We start from the raw sequence: 19,534 nt of genomic DNA, 5'->3' as shown, positions 1-19,534 counted from the left end.
CAAGGCACGTATTGTATTGTTGCCATCGAGGATAAAAAGATGGGTTTTATATCATATTGCTTGAGTTTATCCCTCTACATCATGTCATCTTGCTTAATGCGTTACTCTGTTCTTTGTGAACTTAATACTCTAGATGCAGGCAGGAGTCGGTCGATGTGTGGAGTAATAGTAGTAGATGCAGGCAGGAGTCGGTCTACTTGTTGCGGACGTGATGCCTATATACATGATCATGCCTAGATAATCTCATAATTATTAACTTTTCTATCAATTGCTCGACAGTAATTTGTTCACCCACCGTAATACTTATGCTATCTCGAGAGAAGCCTCTAGTGAAACCTATGCCCCCCGGGTCTATCTCTTATCATATTTGCTTCCAATCTACTTTTATTTGCATCTTTACTTTCTGCATCTATATTATAAAATACCAAAAATATATTTATCTTATCATACTATCTCTATCAGATCTCACTTTTGCAAGTGGCCGTGAAGGGATTGACAACCCCTTTATCGCGTTGGTTGCGAGTTCTTGGTTTGTTTGTGTAGGTTTGTGGTACTTGTTGAGGAGCCTCCTACTGGATTGATACCTTGGTTCTCAAAAACTAAGGGAAATACTTAGGCTACTGTGCTGCATCACCCTTTCCTCTTCAAGGAAAACCAACGCAAGCTTCCAAACCTGACCTGACGGCCAGGGGCGTAGCTATGGATCTGCTCCAGCTGGCCAAGCGAGTTGGCCCGCAATGCGAAGCCGCCGAATACGAAGATCTGTCCGAGGAGGAAAACTTCACCCCTGATCGTATCACTGTAGATGATTGAAGGAGCCATCAAGCCTTACCACGAAGACACAGTGGAACTCTCAATGAAAGCACCAATGTCGGTGTCAAAACCGGCGGATCTCGGGTAGGGAGTCACGAACTGTGCATCTAAGGCTAATGGTAATAGGAGGCGGGGGGACACAATGTTTACCCAGGTTCGGGCCCTCTCGATGGAGGTAATACCCTACTTCCTGCTTGATTGATCTTGATGATATGAGTATTACAAGAGTTGATCTACCACGAGATCATAGAGGCTAAACCCTAGAAGCTAGCCTATGATTATGATTTTTGTTATCCAATGGACTAAACCCTTCGGTTTATATAGACACCGGAGGGGGCTAGGGTTACACAGAGTCGGTTACAGAGGAGGAGGTCTACATATCCGAATTGCCAAGCTTGCCTTCCACGCAAAGGAGAGTCCCACCCGGACACGGGACAAAGTCTTCAATCTTGTATCTTCATAATCCAACAGTCCGGCACAAGTACATAGTCCGGCTGTCCGAGGACCCCCTAATCCAGGACTCCCTCAACGTGAGCTAGGGGGAGCGAAACAGCGCAAGGAGGGGGAAAGCTCGAGGAGCTCACCTGGGGAGCACACGAAGGCTCAGCGACCTTAGGAGCAACAGGGCGGCGAATCAACGACGAGCTCCGACATGACCGCGGGTGGAAGACGACAGCGAGGCGAACGCTACAGTGCTCCCCAGATCCAGTCACTTGACGTAGACGATGCCGGCGGATCGAATGGACATTGAGGCACGCTGTGGGGACGAAAAGGTGGCCGCGGCAGGATGAGGTGGCCGGCGACGAACGCGTCAGGTGTGGGCGGATCTGGAGAAGGGGGGAGCGCAGGAAGGGAGAGAGGGAGTGGGGCGAGTGGTTGAGTGGGTGGCGACAAGGGCGAGGCCAAGGGGAGGGCTCGCCCTTATCCCCAGCACTACCGCGGCGTGGGGCGGTGAGCCAGCCGGGCGGTGACCGTCGTGTGCGGGCGCTCGGTCGTCTACACAGTGAAGAAGACCCGGGGAGGGGGATCTAGGCTAGACCAGCTGGGCATGTCCCTGGTGGGCCGAGGCCCGGGGGGCAGGGGGGCTCTTCCTTTTCCTTTTATATTTTGTTTTTGTTTTCTCTTTAACCTTTTCTGTCTTCTTTTAGTTTCATTTTGTCCTAGTTTTATAACACATAATTTTAGCATCTAAATTAGTTGTAATAATTAGGCCACTGCCACAAAAAGTTTAACACTTTACTAAAATAGGTTCATATTTTTTTATTATTTAAAAGCATTTAACAATTGTTTTCAGGCACTTTTTTAGTTATTTAATTAAGGGCATTTAACACTTTATAAAAGGTTGGTTCCACCACCAAAATTAGTTAGGGATTATTTTCCACATTTTGAACATATTAGTTTTGACTTTTTGAAAACATTAAACTTTGACTTTATTTTAAATTTTAAAGTTTGAACCGGTTTGAATCAAAGTGATTTAGCAACTATAAAACCGATGACATGGCTGTCGGCGTTCTGGGAACGGGGGTCCCCAGACTTGCCTGCCTGCGGCCTGTGGCGTGGCTCAAGGGGCGGCCCAGCACGGCCCATCTTCGTCAGCATGAGCTCAAGACCCTCGCGAGGGGCCAAGCCTCGCGGGGTTCACGACAGGGAGCTTCCTCAGGCACGGCCTCGTCAGGCTGGCTCGCGAGGAGGCGGAGAGATCAAGGCGGGGTACCTCACGAGGTGCCCATGACGCAAGCCATGACGACCAAGGGCGCCAGACGGGCGCCAGCCCGCGCAGTGTCCTCCTTTCCTCTTTGGTGCAAAGGGAGCAAGTGCAGGCGAGAGCATCAAGCAAAGGCATCTGTTTCGGTGCAACAAGACCAAGACCGTCGCAACGGCAGGAAGGAAGTCATTGTGGAGCCCAAGCCGGCGTCACCACCAGAGCCTTTGACAGGCGAGGACCGACTTTAGTCAGGATAAGTGTACTAGATGTTCCCCTTCAAAATGGCCAATTGTTGGCGCCCTTCCTACTCGATATTTGGGAAGAGGCCGAGGGCCTTTGTCTATAAATAGGACTAGCCACTCACAAGGTAGAGGGGGACGAAGGATCCGGAATCCAGCAGAGAGAGCGACTGAACTCCCCCTAGCAGTTCATCGCACCAGCCAAGAACAGACCCTCGCGAGGCTGTTCTTCCTTGTATTGTTCATCATATGCCCAAGAGGCAATCCACCACACCACAAACTAGAGTAGGGTATTACACCACAATGGTGGCCCGAACTAGTATAAACCATGTGTCTCTTGTGTTGTTCCTTTCATAGCTTAGATCCTAGCGAGGCGGCGAGGTGCAGGTAGGTAGAGGGCGAGATCTCCACGCGCACCCCAGTGTTCGAACCTAGAGGGTCTGCCGGAACCCGAAATCCGACATTTGGCGCGCCAGGTAGGGGGTGCGCCCGAGCTTTCCCTTCCGCCGACCCGCTCTCCGCCGACACCGCGACTCGCCCTGCGATGAGCAGCGCGCCGCCTGCTCCAGTCTCTAGCGCTAGCGCGGGGGCCAGGGGGCTCTGAGCCTTGGCCCCAGCCTTGCAATAGGTGCGGTGGCCAGACAAGTTCAAGCCGGCGGCGCCGCCGCGCTACAACGGCACAACTGATCCGTTGGCATTCCTGCTGGCGTACGAGGAGGCCATCCTCGAAGCAGGAGGCGACGACGGGGCCATGGCTAACTGGCTTCCCGTGGCCCTCGCCGACGCCCCGCGCATGTGGCTGCTCCACCTACCGGCGGCTTCCGTGGCCTCTTGGGAAGAGCTTCAGGCCGCCGCGTCAAGCCATTCGTCCGCCAGCTCGGCGCTGCCTCCACGCGGCAGGGGGCTCCCTCAGGTCGGTCGGCGCTTGAGGCCGATCTGGCCTTCAGCGCGGAGGACCACCCCTCTAGCTCAGCCTGCTCGGGCGTGCTCCCGATGTTGTGCACCCCCACCATCTGCCTGGTGGCCGTCACCAGGACTCTCATCGACGGCGACGTAGGCCTCGGCATGCTCTCGATTGAAGCCTTCAGCCTCCTGCACATACCACCGGAGCGGCTTCAGCCCAGCCGACCCTTCTTGGGCGTCGGGGGCGGGTTATCCAGCTCCCTGGGGCAGATTCGTCTCCCGGTAACCTTTGGCACCTACGACAACATCTGCACGGAGCTAATCGACTTCGACATCGCCCCCATCGGCCTCCCATACAACGCCATCCTCGGCTACCCAGCGCTGGCCCAATTCATGGCCGCGACTCACCTAGCGTACAACCTCATGAAAATGCCCGGGAGCAGCGGCGTCCTCATCGTGTCCGGAGACACCGGGGATGCGTTGCAAGTGCTCAAGCTCGCCTTCAAGACGGCGGCGTCGGCGCAGCCTGCCGACCCGGACGTCCGTGAGCCCAAGGGGGCTGCGCCGACCAAGAAGAAGCAATTGTTCACCCAAGACAAGGCAGAAACTAAGCAGATACTGGTCGACGAGGACGGATCCACTGACGCCACCTTCACCATAGGCGCCAACCTCGAACCCGAGCAGGAGGAGGCCCTGGTCATGTTCCTGCGCACGAACAAGAAGGTATTCGCATGGGAGCCTGGTCAGCTGGTGGGGATCCCTAGAGGCGTAATCGAGCACCACCTCAACGTGTGCCCCAATGTCCGCCCCGTGAAGCAGAAGGCAAGGCATTAGTCCATGGAAAAGCAGGCTTTCATCGTCCATGATACCTGCAAGTTGGAAGCTGCAGGGGTCATTCGCGAGGTCTGATACCCGGATTGGTTGTCCAACCCAGTCGTCGTGCCAAAGAAAGGGGGGAAGGAACGTATGTGTGTCGACTTCACCAACCTCAACAAAGCCTGCCCGCAAGATCCGTTTCCGCTCCCCCGCATCGATCAGATTGTCGATTCCACCGCCGAGTGCAACCTATTATGTTTCTTGGACGCCCTCCCCGGGTATCACCAGATCAAGATGGCGATAGAAGATGTGGAAAAAACAGCTTTCCTAACCCCGTGTGGGGTGTACTGCTACACATGCATGCCGTTCGGGCTGCGCAACGCAGGGGCGACCTTTCAGCGGCTGATGCACATCACCTTGGGCCCGCAGCTCGGGAAGAACGTTGAGGCTTACGTCGATGATATTGTGGTGAAGTCTCGCGAGGCCAAGACTCTGATACAAGACCTGGAGGAAACCTACACAAGCCTCAACGCTGTGTGCCTGCGACTCAACCTAGAGAAGTGTGTGTTTGGGGTCCCCTCAGGCAAGCTCTTGGGCTTCCTCATATCCCATCGAGGCATCAAAGCTAACCTAGAAAAGGTCAAGGCGGTCGAGGACATGAGCCCGCCAAAGACCCTCAGAGAAATGCAGAAGCTCACTGGGCGCGTGATAGCACTAGGACGCTTCATCTCCAAGTTGGGGGAGCGAGCGCTGCCTTTCTTCCAGTTGATGAAGAAAAAGGGACCCTTTGAATGGACTGAAGAGGCCGACAAGGCGTTCCAAGATCTCAAGAGGTACCTAACCAGCCCTCCGATAATGGTGGCCCCGCACCCTTAGGAACCCCTGGTGCTCTACCTTGCAGCCACCCCCTACTCCGCCAGTGCAGCCCTGGTGGCAGTTAGGGAGGAGCGTCGGACCAAAGCCACGGCAGCTGCCCGGGTCGAGGCGAAGCATGATCAAGGAAGACCCACGGAGACCACTACCACAGCCAAGAAGGATCAGCCGCCACAGGGGGGCGCACTCAGGACAGCGGAGACCCCTCCCCCTAGTGACCAGTCACTGGGGGCTCCCCTGTCTCAGGAGGCGCCACGGTCTCTGGAGGGCGCCATCGACACCAGCACTCCCAACCTGGTTGAACACCCTATGTACTTCGTCAGCACAGTGTTGTAGGACGCAAGGGCGCGGTACCCCATGCCTCAGAAACTCCTCCTCGCGCTATTGGTGGCCTCGTGCAAGTTGCGGCATTATTTTCAGGGCCACCCCATCAAGGTTGTCTCAGTGTACCCTTTGGAAAGGGTGCTCGGGAGCCCTAACTCAGCTTGAAGAGTCGCTGAGTGGAACATTGAACTGCAAGCATTTCAACTCGAATTCAGCACAACCAGAGTCATCAAGGGGGCCGCCTTGGCAGATTTCATGGCAGAGTGGACGGAGGCGCTGGGCCTTAAGGCTGGTGAGGATCGATCCCTCTCCCCGGGAAGCAAGGCGCCGGACGGTTGGGTCATGTACTTCGATGGGGCGTTCTCCAGGCATGACGCAGGGACTGTGTTGGAAATATGCCCTAGAGGCAATAATAAATAAGTTATTATTATTATATTTCCTTGTTCATGATAATCATTTATTATCCATGCTATAATTGTATTGATAGGAAACTCAGATACATGTGTGGGTACATAGGCAACACCAAGTCCCTAGTAAGCCTCTAGTTGACTAGCTCGTTGATCAATAGATGGTTACGGTTTCCTGACCATGGACATTGGATGTCATTGATAACGGGATCACATCATTAGGATAAGTAGTTGTGGGCGTTGATTTTGTTCAATATGCTTACCGTTACTAGTCCAATCTTGTTTCGACGGTATTGTGGGATGAAGTGGCCCGGACCGACCTTACATGTACACTTACGTGAGATAGGTTCCACCGACTAACATGCACTTGTTGCATAAGGTGGCTAGCGGGTGCCAGTCTCTCCCACTTTAGTCGGATCGGATTTGATGAAAAGGGTCCTTATGAAGGGTAAATAGCAATTGACATATCACGTTGTGGTTTTTGCGTAGGTAAGAAATGTTCTTGCTAGAAACCCATAGCAGCCACGTAAAACATGCAAACAACAATTAGAGGACGTCTAACTTGTTTTTGCAGGGTATGCTATGTGATGTGATATGGACAAAAAGAATGTGATAAATGATATGTGATGTATGAGATTGATCATGTTCTTGTAATAGGAATCACGACTTGCATGTCGATGAGTATGACAACCGGCAGGAGCCATAGGAGTTGTCTTAGTTTATTATATGACATGCGTGTCATTGAACAACGCCATGTAATTACTTTACTTTATTGCTAACCGGTAGCCATAGTAGTAGAAGGAATAGTTGGCGAGATAACTTCATGAAGACACGATAATGGAGATCATGATGATGGAGATCATGGTGTCATGCCGGTGAAGATGATGATCGTGGAGCCCCGAAGATGGAGATCAAAAGGAGCAAAATGATATTGGCCATATCATGTCACTTTTGATTGCATGTGATGTTTATCATGTTTATGCATCTTATTTGCTTAGAACGACGGTAGTAAATAAGATGATCCCTCACTAAAATTTCAAGAAAGTGTTCCCCCTAACTGTGCACCGTTGTAAAAGTTCGTCGTTTCGAAGCACCAGGTGATGATCGGGTGTGGTAGATTCTAATGTTCACATACAACGGGTGTAAGCCAGATTTACACAAGCGAAACACTTAGGTTGACTTGACGAGCCTAGCATGTACATACATGGCCTCGGAACATAAGAGACCGAAAGGTCGAGCAAGAGTCGTATAGTAGATACGATCAACGTCAAGATGTTCACCGATGATGACTAGTCCGCCTCACATGATGATCGGACACGGCCTAGTTGACTCGGATCATGTAATCACTTAGATGACGAGAGGGATGTCTATCTAAGTGGGAGTTCATTAGATGAACTTAATTATCCTGAACATAGTCAAAAGCCCTTTGCAAGTTATGTCATAGCGCGCGCTTTAGTTCTACTGTTTTAGATATGTTCCTAGAGAAAATATAGTTGAAAGTTGACAGTAGCAATTATGCAGACAATAGAAGGCTTATGTCCTTAATGCACCGCTCGGTGTGCTGGACCTCGAACATAGTCTGTGGATATTGCGAACATCTGACACACACGTTTTGATGACTACGTGATAGTTCGGTAATGTTAAACGGTTTAGAAATTGAAGCACCAAAGACGTTTTTGAAACGTCGCGGAACATATGAGATGTTCTGAGGGCTGAAATTTGGATTTAAGACTCGTGCCCACGTCAAGAGGTATGAGACCTCCGACGAGTTTTCTAGCCTACAAACTAAGGGAGAAGATCTCAATCGTTGAGCTTATACTCAGATTGTCTAGGTACAACAATCACCTGAATCGAGTGGGAGTTTATCTTCCAGATGAGACAGTGATGTTTCTCCAAAGTCATTGCCACCAAGCTGCTAGAGCTTTGTGATGAACTATAACATATCAGGGATAGATATGATGATTCTTGAGCTATTCGCGATGTTTGACGCCGCGAAAGTAGAAATCAAGAAGGAGCATCAATTGTTGATGGTTAGTGAAACCACTAGTTTCAAGAAGGGCAAGGGCAAGAATGGATACTTCATGAAATGGCAAAGCAGCTGCTGCTCTAGTGAAAAAACCCAAGGTTGAACCCAAACCCGAGACTAAGTGCTTCTGAAGTAAGGGGAATAGCCACTAGAGCAGAATTACCCTAGATACTTGGTAGATGAGAAGGCTGGCAAGGTCGATAGAAGTATATTAGATATACATTATGTTATTGTGTACTTTACTAGCACTCCTAGTAGCACCAGGGTATTAGATACCAGTTCGGTTGCTAAGTGTTAGTAACTCGAAATAAAAGCTACGGAATAAACGGAGACTAGCTAAAGGTTAGCTGACGATATGTGTTGGAAGTGTTTCCAAGGTTGATGTGATCAAGCATTACACGCTCCCTCTACCATCAAGATTTGGTGTTTGCGTTGAGCATAGACATGATTGAATTATGTCTATCGCAATACGGTTATTCATTTAAGGAGAATAATGGTTACTCTGTTTATTTGAATAATACCTTCAATGGTCTTGCACCTTAAAAGAATGGTTTATTGAATCTCGATCGTAGTGATACACATTTTCATGCCAAAAGATATAAGATAGTAATGATAGTACCACTTACTTGTGGCACTGCCATGTAAGTCATATTGGTGTAAAATGCATGAAGAAGCTCCATGTTGATGGATCTTTGGACTCACTCGTTTTTGAGAAGTTTGAGACATGTGAACCATGTCTATTGGTGTATACGCATGAAGAAACTCCATGCGGATGGATCGTTTGGACTCACTTGATTTTGAATCACTTGAGATATGCAAATCATACCACATGGGAAAGATGACTAAAAAGCCTCGTTTTCAGTAAGATGGAACAAGATATCAACTTGTTGGAAGTAACACATTTTGATGTGTGCAGTCCAATGAGTACTGAGGCATGCAGTGAATATCATTGTGTTCTTACTTCACAGATGATTCGAGTAGATGTTGAGTATATTTACTTGATGAAACACAAGTCGGAATTATTGAATGGTTCAAGTAATTTCAGAGTGAAGTTGAAGATCATTGTGACAAGAGGATAAAATGTATATGATATGATCATAGAGATGAGTATCTGAGTTACGAGCTTTGGCACGCAATTAAGACATTGTGGAAATTCTTTCACAATTAATACCGCCTGGAACACCATAGTGTGATGGTGTGTCCGAACATCATAGTTGCACTCTATTGGATATGGTGCGTACCATGATGTCTCTTATCGAATTACCACTATCGTTCATGGGTTAGGAATTAGAGACAACCGCATTCACTTTAAATAGAGCACCACGTAATTCCATTGAGACGACACCGTTTGAACTATGGTTTGGAGAAACCTAAGTTGTCGTTTCTTAAAAGTTTGGGGCTGCGACGCTTATGTGAAAAAGTTTTAGGTTGATAAGCTCGAACCCAAAGCGGATAAAATGCATCTTCATAGGACACCCAAAACAGTTGGGTATACCTCCTAATTCAGATCCGAAAGCAATAGTGATTGTTTCTTGAATCGGGTCCTTTCTCGAGGAAAAGTTTGTCTCGAAAATTGAGTGGGAGGATGGTGGAGACTTGATATGGTTATTGAACTGTCACTACAATTAGTGTGTAGCGGGGCACAAGAAGTTGTTCCTGTGGCACCTACACCAATTGAAGTAGAAGCATATGATAGTGATCATGAAACTTCGGATCAAGTCACTACCGTACCTCGTAGGGTGACAAGGATGCGTACTACTTCAAAGTGGTACAGTAATCCTGTCTTGAAGGTCATGTTGCTAGACAACAATGAATCTACAAGCTATGGAGAAGCGATGGTGGGCCCATATTCCGACAAATGGTTAGAAGCCATGAAATCCGAGATAGGATCCATGTATCAAAACAAAGCATGGACTTTGGTGGACTTGGCCGATGATCAGCAGGCCACTGAGATAAATGGATTTTTAAGAAGAAGACGGACGTGGACGGTAATGTCACCGTCTATGAAGCCGACTTGTGGCAAAGAGTTTTTCACAAGTTCAAGGAAGTTGACTGCGCAGAGATTTTCTCATCCGTAGCGATGCTTAAGTTCGTCCGAATCATGTTAGCATTAGCTGCATTTATGAAATCTGGTAGATGGATGTCAAAACGAGTTTCCTTACCAGTCTTCGTAAGGAAAGGTTGTATGTGATACAATCATAAAGGTTTTGTCGATCCTAAGGATGCTAAAAGGTATGCTGGCTCCAGCAATCCTTCTAAGGACTGGAGTAAGCATCTCGGAGTTGGAATGTACGCTTTGATGAGATGATCAAAGATTTTGGGTTTATACAAAGTTTATGAGAAACTTGTATTTCCAAAGAAGTGAGTGGGAGCACTATAGAATTTTTGATGAGTATATGTTGACATATTGTTGATCAGAAATGATGTAGAATTTCTGGAAAGCATATAGGGTTATTTGATAGATGTTTTTCAATAGAAAACCTGAAATAAGCTGCTTGAACATTGAGCATCAAGATCTATGAGGATAGATCAAAAATGCTAAATGGTACTTTCAAATGAGCACATACCTTGACATGATCTTGAAGGTGTTCAAGATGGATCAGTCGAAGAATGAGTTCTTGCCTGAGTTGTAAGGTATGAAGTTAAGAGTTAAAGCTCGACCACGGCAGAAGAGATAGAAAGGACGAAGGTCGTCCCCTATGCTTCAGACGTAGGCTCTATAGTATGCTATGCTGTGTACCGCACCGGAAGTGTGCCTTGCCATGAGTCAGTCAAGGGGTACAAGAATGATCCAGGAATGGATCATTGGACAACGGTCAAAATTATCCTTGGAGTAAATAAGGACATGTTTCTCGATTATGGAGGTGATAAAGAGTTTGGCGTAAAGGGTTACATCGATGCAAGCTTTAACACCTATCCGAGTGACTCTGAGTAGCAAACCAGATATGTATAGTGGAGCAACCATTTGGAATAGCTCCAAGTGGAGCGTGGAAGCAGCATTTACAAAATTACCTAGAGATTTGCGAAGTACATACGGATCTAAATGTTATAGACCCGTTGACTAAAACCTCTCTCACAAGAAAAACATGATCAAACCCAGAACTCATTGAGTCTTAATCACATGATGATGTGAACTAGTTTAGTGACACTAGTAAACTCTTTGGATGTTGGTCACATGGTGATGTGACCTGTCAATGTTAATCACATGGCGATGTGAACTAGATTATTGACTCTAGTGCAAGTGGGAGACTGTTGGAAATATGCCCTAGAGGCAATAATAAATAAGTTATTATTATTATATTTCCTTGTTCATGATAATCGTTTATTATCCATGCTATAATTGTATTGATAGGAAACTCAGATACATGTGTGGGTACATAGACAACACCAAGTCCCTAGTAAGCCTCTAGTTGACTAGCTCGTTGATCAATAGATGGTTACGGTTTCCTGACCATGGACATTGGATGTAGTTGATAACGGGATCACATCATTAGGATAATGATGTGATGGACAAGACCCAATCCTAAGCCTAGCACAAAGATCATGTAGTTCGTATGCTAAAGATTTTCTAATGTCAAGTATCATTTCCTTGGACCATGAGATTGTGCAACTCCCGGATACCGTAGGAATGCTTTGGGTGTACCAAACGTCACAACGTAATTGGGTGGCTATAAAGGTGCACTACGGGTATCTCCGAAAGTGTCTGTTGGGTTTGCACAAATCGAGACTGGGATTTGCCACTCCGTGTAACGGAGAGGTATTTCTGGGCCCACTCGGTAGGACATCATCATAATGTGCACAATGTGACCGAGGGGTTGATCACGGGATGATGTGTTACGGAACGAGTAAAGAGACTTGCCGGTAACGAGTTTAAACAAGGTATCGGCATACCGACGATCGAATCTCGGGCAAGTACAATACCGCTAGATGAATGGAATTGTATACGGGATTGATTGAGTCCTTGACATCATGGTTCATCTGATGAGATCATCGTGGAACATGTGGGAGCCAACATGGGTATCCAGATCCCGCTGTTGGTTATTGACCGGAGAACGTCTCGATCATGTCTGCATGGTTCCCGAACCCGTAGGGTCTACACACTTAAGGTTCGATGACGCTAGGGTTATAGGGAATAGATATACGTGGTTACCGAATGTTGTTCAGAGTCCCGGATGAGATTCCGGACGTCACGAGGAGTTTCGGAATGGTCCGGAGGTAAAGATTTATATATGGGAAGTCCTATTTTGGCCACCGGAAAATGTTTAGGATTTTTCGGTATTGTACCGGGAAGGTTCTAGAAGGTTCCGGAGTGGGGCCCACCTGCATGGGGGGACCCACATGAACGTGGGTAGTGGGGGCAAGGCCCCACACCCCTGGTCAAGGCGCACCAAGACCCCCCCTTAGAAGGAATAAGATCATATCCCGAAGGGATAAGATCAAGATCCCTAAAAAGGGGGGATAAAAATCGGTGGGGAAAGGAAAGGATGGGATTTCTTTCCTCCCACGTTTGCCAACTCCTCAATGGACTTGGAGGGCAAGAAATAAGCCCCCTCCACCCCTATATATAGTGGGGAGGCGCATGGGAGCTGCACCCTTGCCCCTGGCGCAGCCCTCCCCCTCTCCCAAGTCCTCCTCCTCTCCCGCGGTGCTTGGCGAAGCTCTGCAGGATTGCCACGCTCCTCCATCACCACCACACCGTAGTGCTGCTGCTGGACAGAGTCTTCCCCAACCTCTCCCTCTCTTCTTGCTGGATCAAGGCATGGGAGACGTCACCGGGCTGCATGTGTGTTGAACGCGGAGGTGCTGTCCGTTCGGCACTAGGATCTCCGGTGATTTGGATCACGACGAGTACGACTCCTTTAACCCCGTTCTCTTGAACGCTTCCTCTTAGCAATCTACAAGGGTATGTAGATGCACTCTCATTCCCCTCGTTGCTAGATTACTCCATAGATTGATCTTGGTGTTGCGTAGAAAATTTTAAATTTCTGCTACGTTCCCCAACAGGCTGGTGCGGGGCATATATCTCCTACTCGAGACAAGCTCTACTACGCCGTGCAGCTCTGTTTCCAGCACGGACAAAAGGTTTACAACAAAATAGTGGAATATGAAGGCCTAATAGCAGGCCTGAAGGCCACGGCAGCCCTAGGAGTGAAGCGCCTTACCATCAAGGGTGATTCACAACTCCTCGTCAACTTCTTCAACAAAGTATACGAGCCAAGGGATGAGCACATGGAAGCCTACCTTATGGAGGTCCGCAGGATGGAGAAGCAGTTCTGGGGGCTAGAGTTGCAGCATGTGCCCCGTGGCACCAATCAGGAGGCCTCCGACATAGCCAAACGAGCATCCAGGCGGCTACCTCAGGAGCCTGGCGTCTTCGAGGAGCGGCTCTTGAAGCCCTCGGCCACGCCATCACTGTCAAGCGCGGTGCAGCCTCGGGAGGAGCTTCCCCAGCCGCCAGCCTCGGGAGCCCCGGCCTGTGGCCTGGCCTCAGGAGCGCGTCTGCTCTTGACGTTGGAGCCTCAGGAGGGGTGCTGGATGATGGAGCTCCGGAGCTACTTGACACAAGGGACCTTGCCAGAGAAGGAGGAAGCGAAGCGTGTGGTGCGGCAAGCCACAGCGTACTACATCGGGGATGGAGAGCTCTACCGGAGGCGGCCGAATGATGTGTCCCTGTGCTGCATCCTCAGGGAGCAAGGGAAGGAACTGCTGGCGGATATACACGGCGGAGACTGTGGGCATCATTCATCATAGCGGACCCTCGTTGGCAAGGCGTTCCGTAGCGGATTCTATTGGCCCCCTGCGCTCAATGATGCCGTCGAACTGGTGAAGGCTTGCGAGGCCTACCAATTCCATGCCAAGAAGATCCATCAGCCGGCGGGAGGTCTGCAAACTATATCCCTCTCGTGGCCATTCGCAGTCTGGGGGCTGGATATCCTGGGCCCATTTCCTCGGACGCCAGGGGGCTATCGCTACCTCTACGTCACCATGGACAAGTTCACCAAGTGGGCTGAAGTGGAAGGCGTCCGCACCATCCCCGCAGGTTCTGCGGTCAAGTTCATCAAGGGCATCGTGAGCCGGTTCGGGGTGCCGAACCGCATCATCACCGACAACGGTTCGCAGTTCACCAGTAACCTCTTCAAAACATACTGTGCTAACCTTGGAACGCAGATATGCTATGCTTCAGTGGCGCATCCCCGGAGCAACGGTCAGGCCGAGCGGGCCAACGCGGAGGTCCTGAGAGGCCTCAAGACCAGGACATTCAAGAAGAAGCTGGAGGCCTGCGGCCAAGGTTGGTACGACGAGCTTCAGTCCGTGTTGTGGTCCATCCGCACGACCGCGACCAAGCCAACTGGCGAGACCCCATTCTTCCTGGTCTATGGAGCTGAAGCGGTCCTCCCTCACAAGGTCAGACGTCGTTCCGCACGGGTCCTGGCGTTCGACGAGGCGCAGCAGGACGCCATGCGGGGGACGGACCTCGTGCTGGGGGAGGAGCGTCGTCGGGAGGCCGCGCTCCGAGCGGCGAGATACCAGCAAGCGCTGCGGCGATACCACTGCCGCAACATCCGCCCCAGGACTCTCGAGGTAGGGGACCTCGTGCTCAGGCGGGTTCTCTCCAGGGAGGGACTGCATAAGCTCTCTCCCATGTGGGAGGGCCCGTTCAAGGTTGTTCATGTTTCCAGGCCCGGCTCCGCGCGCTTGGAGACTCAAGAGGGGGTACCTGTCCAGAACGTGTGGAACATCCAGCACCTCCGGAGGTTTTACCCCTGAAAAGGCCCAGAGCCTGTGAAGAAGGTGAACGCCTGTGAAGCTGTAGCATTTTGGAAAAGGCCCAGAGCGCGTGAAGAAGGCAAACGCCTGTGAAGCTGTAGCATTTTGGAAAAGGCCCAGAGCCTGTGAAGAAGGTGAACGCCTGTGAAGCTGTAGCATTTTGGAAAAGGCCCAGAGCCTGTGAAGAAGGCGAACGCCTGTGAAGCTGTAGCATTTTGGAAAATGCCCAGAGCCTGTGAAGAAGGCGAACGCCTGTGAAGCTGTCGCATTTTGGAAAAGGCCCGGTGCCTGTGAAGAAGGCAAACGCCTATGAAGTTTATCCTTCCAAGAAAGGCCCGGAGCCTGTGAAGAAGGCTAATGCCTGTGAAGCTCGCCTCTCATGACACTCTCATGTAATAATGAGTTGGGGATGTACACGCCCCGGAGTCTCAGGAGCGCCGGCCTCAGGCCCTCGGGCTCCCTCCCACGCCCAGTGGCAGCACTTAGCTCCGCGCTGGTGAGAAGATGTTGAAGACTAGATTAGGTGCCGGACGCGGCTTTTCTCATTTGCTTTCTACAGTTGGCTTGCTCATCCCCATTTGAGGTTTTATTGAAGTTGTTGTCGTCTTTGGCTTGTGACTCTCTGCCTTTTTCACTCTCCTGCCCCGATTTCTCTCGCGCAAGTCTCGCGAGGGAGCGACGTGGGCACCCTCGCGAGTGTTTTCTGCCCTTATCGTTCAAGGCTTCCCTACCCAGGTCCACTACAGGAGCACCCCTCCAGTCCGTGCCCCACGGGCACCGCGACACGAACACAGGACCTGGGTTGGTCGCCTTCACAGCTGAGGCCGGGAGCTACCTCTCCAGACTAACCCTTGCGGGACGTGAAGCATTCGACGAGGCCTCGGCCTCGGGAAGCAAAGGTCACAACAGCACCCCCCCCCCGAGCTAAGTAATTTCTGCGTGCAGGCGTGCAGCACAAAGGCACAATACCCGAATAGCGGAAGCAGTACAATAATTAACAATAATAGTCCAAGCACGCCCCCGCGGGGCCCTACACTACTGTCTCTTTGCGCAGGAAAAGGGAAGAAGAACAAAACGGGCGCGACTTGCCCGACACCAACTCGCGGGGGAGACTCGAACCGCCTCCGGAGCTCATGAGGACTCCATCTCGTGCTTCACCGAGGCGCGACAGCGGGCAGACCCGCTACCTCCCTCCAGGCGGGCGCGGCGGCGCGGAGGCTGATTGCGGCCACCGCTGGAGGAGCCGCTGTCCGAAGAAGAGCCGTCGAATCTCGACGAACCCCGAGCGCCGCCGACCACGCGCGCGCTATCGTCTTCATCGTCGCTGGGGCTGGACCCACGGTCGCGGTCGTCGTTCTCAGGGCAGGACCCTGCGCGGCGACCATCTTTCCCGAACACCCTCACGTAGAGGGTGGCATCGCCATCGAACTTGAAGTGCAGGATGCACCGCCGGCTCAGACCACGCGCGCGGGCAAACGTTTGCCAGCCGCGGGTCAAGGTCGGGCTCCCGGCTGCAGAGACCTCCAGCGAAGCCCAGGAGGCCCGGCTGCAGCAACCGTCCGCCTGAAGCCAAAGGCTGCCCGGGGCGCCAGCCGGAAGCTCACCAAGGAGGAAGCGAGGAAGTTGGAGCCGGGTGCCGGACGGTTCCGCCGACCACACAACGAACTCCGGCAGTACCTCTGACGAGTGGGAGCATGGCCTAGGGGGTCGCCCGGCCATAGCGCGCCCACCAGCAACGGCCTGCCGCCTGTCACCACGCGGGGGATCACCTCCACGTCCGCGAGGAGACACCATGGGAGTCGCAGGGTCTTTGTGGGGACGGCCTCGACCGCGCTTGGGCGGGGGAGGGTCAGGCTCCACCTGGCGGGCCTTTCCTTTCTCCACGGCCGAGAACCTCTTTGGTGGAGCCATGAAGAAGAAGGAGAAGCAAGAGGGGATGGACCGGAAGGGCAGGCGCCGTCCCGTACTTATAGCCAGAGGAGGCCAACCGCCGGCCTCCACGATCATAGGTAATCATGACCCGCTTTGCATGCAGGGACTTGTCAGTTTGTGCGGTTGCCGAGGCATTGTGGGGGAGCGGAGCCGCCCATGTCCAATCAACCGCCACGCGGCGCCCGAGGCCGCAGGCTGTTAGGGCCCGCGACGCTTCGCACTTGCCCCTTCGCTTCTCTGCTCAGCCAAGTCTGGGCGCGCCTTGGGCCCGGGGGCTACTGTCGGCGTTCTGGGAACGGGGGTCCCCAGACTTGCCTGCCTGCGGCCTGCGGCGTGGCTCAAGGGGTGGCCCAGCACGGCCCATCTTCATCAGCACGAGCTCAAGACCCTCGCGAGGGGCCAAGCCTCACGGGGTGGATGACAGGGAGCTTCCTCAGGCACGGCCTCGTCAGGCTGGCTCGCGAGGAGGCGGAGAGATCAAGGTGGGGTACCTCACGAGGTGCCCATGACGCAAGCCATGACGACCAAGGGCGCCAGGCGAGCGCCAGTCTGCGCAGTGTCCTCCTTTCCTCTTTGGTGCAAAGAGAGCAAGCGCAGGCAAGAGCATCAAGCAAAGGCATCTGTTTCGATGCAACAAGACCAAGACTGTCGCAACGGCAGGAAGGAAGTCATTGTGGAGCCCAAGCCGGCGTCACCACTAGAGCCTTTGACAGGCGAGGACCAACTTTAGTCAGGATAAGTGTACTAGATGTTCCCCTTCAAAATGGCCAATTGTTGGCGCCCTTCCCGCTCGATATTTGGGAAGAGGCCTAGGGCCTTTGCCTATAAATAGGACTAGCCACCCACAAGGTGGAGCAGGACGAAGGATCCGGAATCCAGTAGAGAGAGCGACTGAACTCCCCCTAGTAGTTCATCGCACTAGCCAAGAACAGACCCTCGTGAGGCTGTTCTTCCTTGTATTGGTCATCATCAGCCCAAGAGGCAATCCACCACACCACAAACTAGAGTAGGGTATTACACCAGAATGGTGGCCCGAACTAGTATAAACCCTGTGTCTCTTGTGTTGTTCCTTTCATAGCTTAGATCCTAGCGAGGCGGCGAGGTGCAGGTAGGTAGAGGGCGAGATCTCCGCGCGCACCCCAGTGTTCGAACCTAGAGGGTCTGCCGGAACCCGAAATCCGACAATGGCATCATTAATAGGAGATTAATGTAGCTTAACTATCCGGGCGTCACAACAAGGGTGGCTAACTTTTTAGCTTTTGGATCCTTTATCATTGGTAGCTCATAAAATAATCTTTGCAAGGTATGTTGGGTGTGCATAAATCTATTTTCAAGTTTCAGAACTAGTGCTGAAATAGCTTTCGTATAAGATTTAGTTCTTTTATGTATACGGGTGTCATCAAGGGTCAAATTTCCAACACAACTGAAAAATTCTTGGATATGTTCTTTTCCCATAATGTTCCTGTCACAGCCCTAGAATATTGTTTGTAAATAGTTGCATCTTCATCCAGGCATCATATTTAATTTCTGAAACTTGAATTGAGGAATTTTCAAAGCCTCAGAAACCTCTAAAAATAACCAACAATTAAATCTTCTCAAATGTGTCCAAGAAAATGTTCCTGTTATTCCATGGAAATATTGGTAAAATTTAAACCAATATTTTTGGAGTCACAGAGATAATTATTTTGGTCATTTGAATTAATCCAATAACTATTTGCTTTGGATTTATATTTAATATAATATATATTAAATATGACTCCAATAATTCTGGAAGTTTGTGAGTGGCTTTGTATATATTTTAGCAAGCCACATAAAAATCTACAGAATTTATTTAAATGATTTAGTTGCTAAACTAAATCAAAACAAACTACAGAAAATAGAAAACAGTAAATAAAAAAAAAGAGCAGAAGACCTACCTGTTGCTCACCCGTGCAGCCCACCAGAGCCGGCCCAGCTCCTGTGTTGGTCCAGCACTGTGCGGCCCAGCCCACCGTGGTCGCCACCGTCTTCAACCTCCTGCCAGTAGGCAGGAGGGCGTGTGCCCGACGCGCGCGCGCACGCTCCGGCCACCTCCTGCTTACCTGCTCGCCGCTGGAGGCACCCGAGGGAGCCACGCACTCCCCCTCGCCCCCTGCACCTCCCCTCTCTTCCCCTGGACCCCGTTCCCTCCTCTGCTTCCCTCCCGCGCACACCACCGAGTGGAGCTCGCCGTCATCGTCGCCGTACCCATGGCCACCGGCCACCCCTAGCCTCACCGACGCCCCAGGAAGCTCCGCCGGTCCTCCCTCTACCTCCTCAATGAGCCACGAGGCCCCAGACGTGCCGCAACACCGCCCTCGATGTCTTCTTCAACCTCGGGATCGCCGGCCATCTTCGTCAAATTCGTCGGCTCCGGTGCCTCCCCGAGCTCCCCGAGGCCACCGTCGCAACCCCTGTGAGCTCCACTCCGTTTTCCCTCCTTCATTTTACTCGTTCCCGTGCCGTAGCACCCCCGGCCACATTCCCGAGCACCGCCGTCCGCCATGGCCGCGTGGCTCTCCTGACCCGAGCCCCTCTGCTCGAACCCGTGGCACCAACGCGCTTCTGGTGGCCCGCGGATGCCGTCTGGACCATCAGTTTCTCTCCTAGCGCGCCGCAGCCCAACCCCGCACATGGCCGAACTCCGGCCGCCGCCTCGGGCTCCACTCCGGCGAACCCCGGCCACCCCCGCACCTCCCGTTGGTCCCCC

The sequence above is a fragment of the Triticum aestivum genome, chromosome 4B, assembly GCF_018294505.1.
Source record: "Triticum aestivum cultivar Chinese Spring chromosome 4B, IWGSC CS RefSeq v2.1, whole genome shotgun sequence".
Lineage (NCBI taxonomy): Eukaryota > Viridiplantae > Streptophyta > Magnoliopsida > Poales > Poaceae > Triticum > Triticum aestivum.
This window is presented reverse-complemented; position numbering follows the sequence as displayed.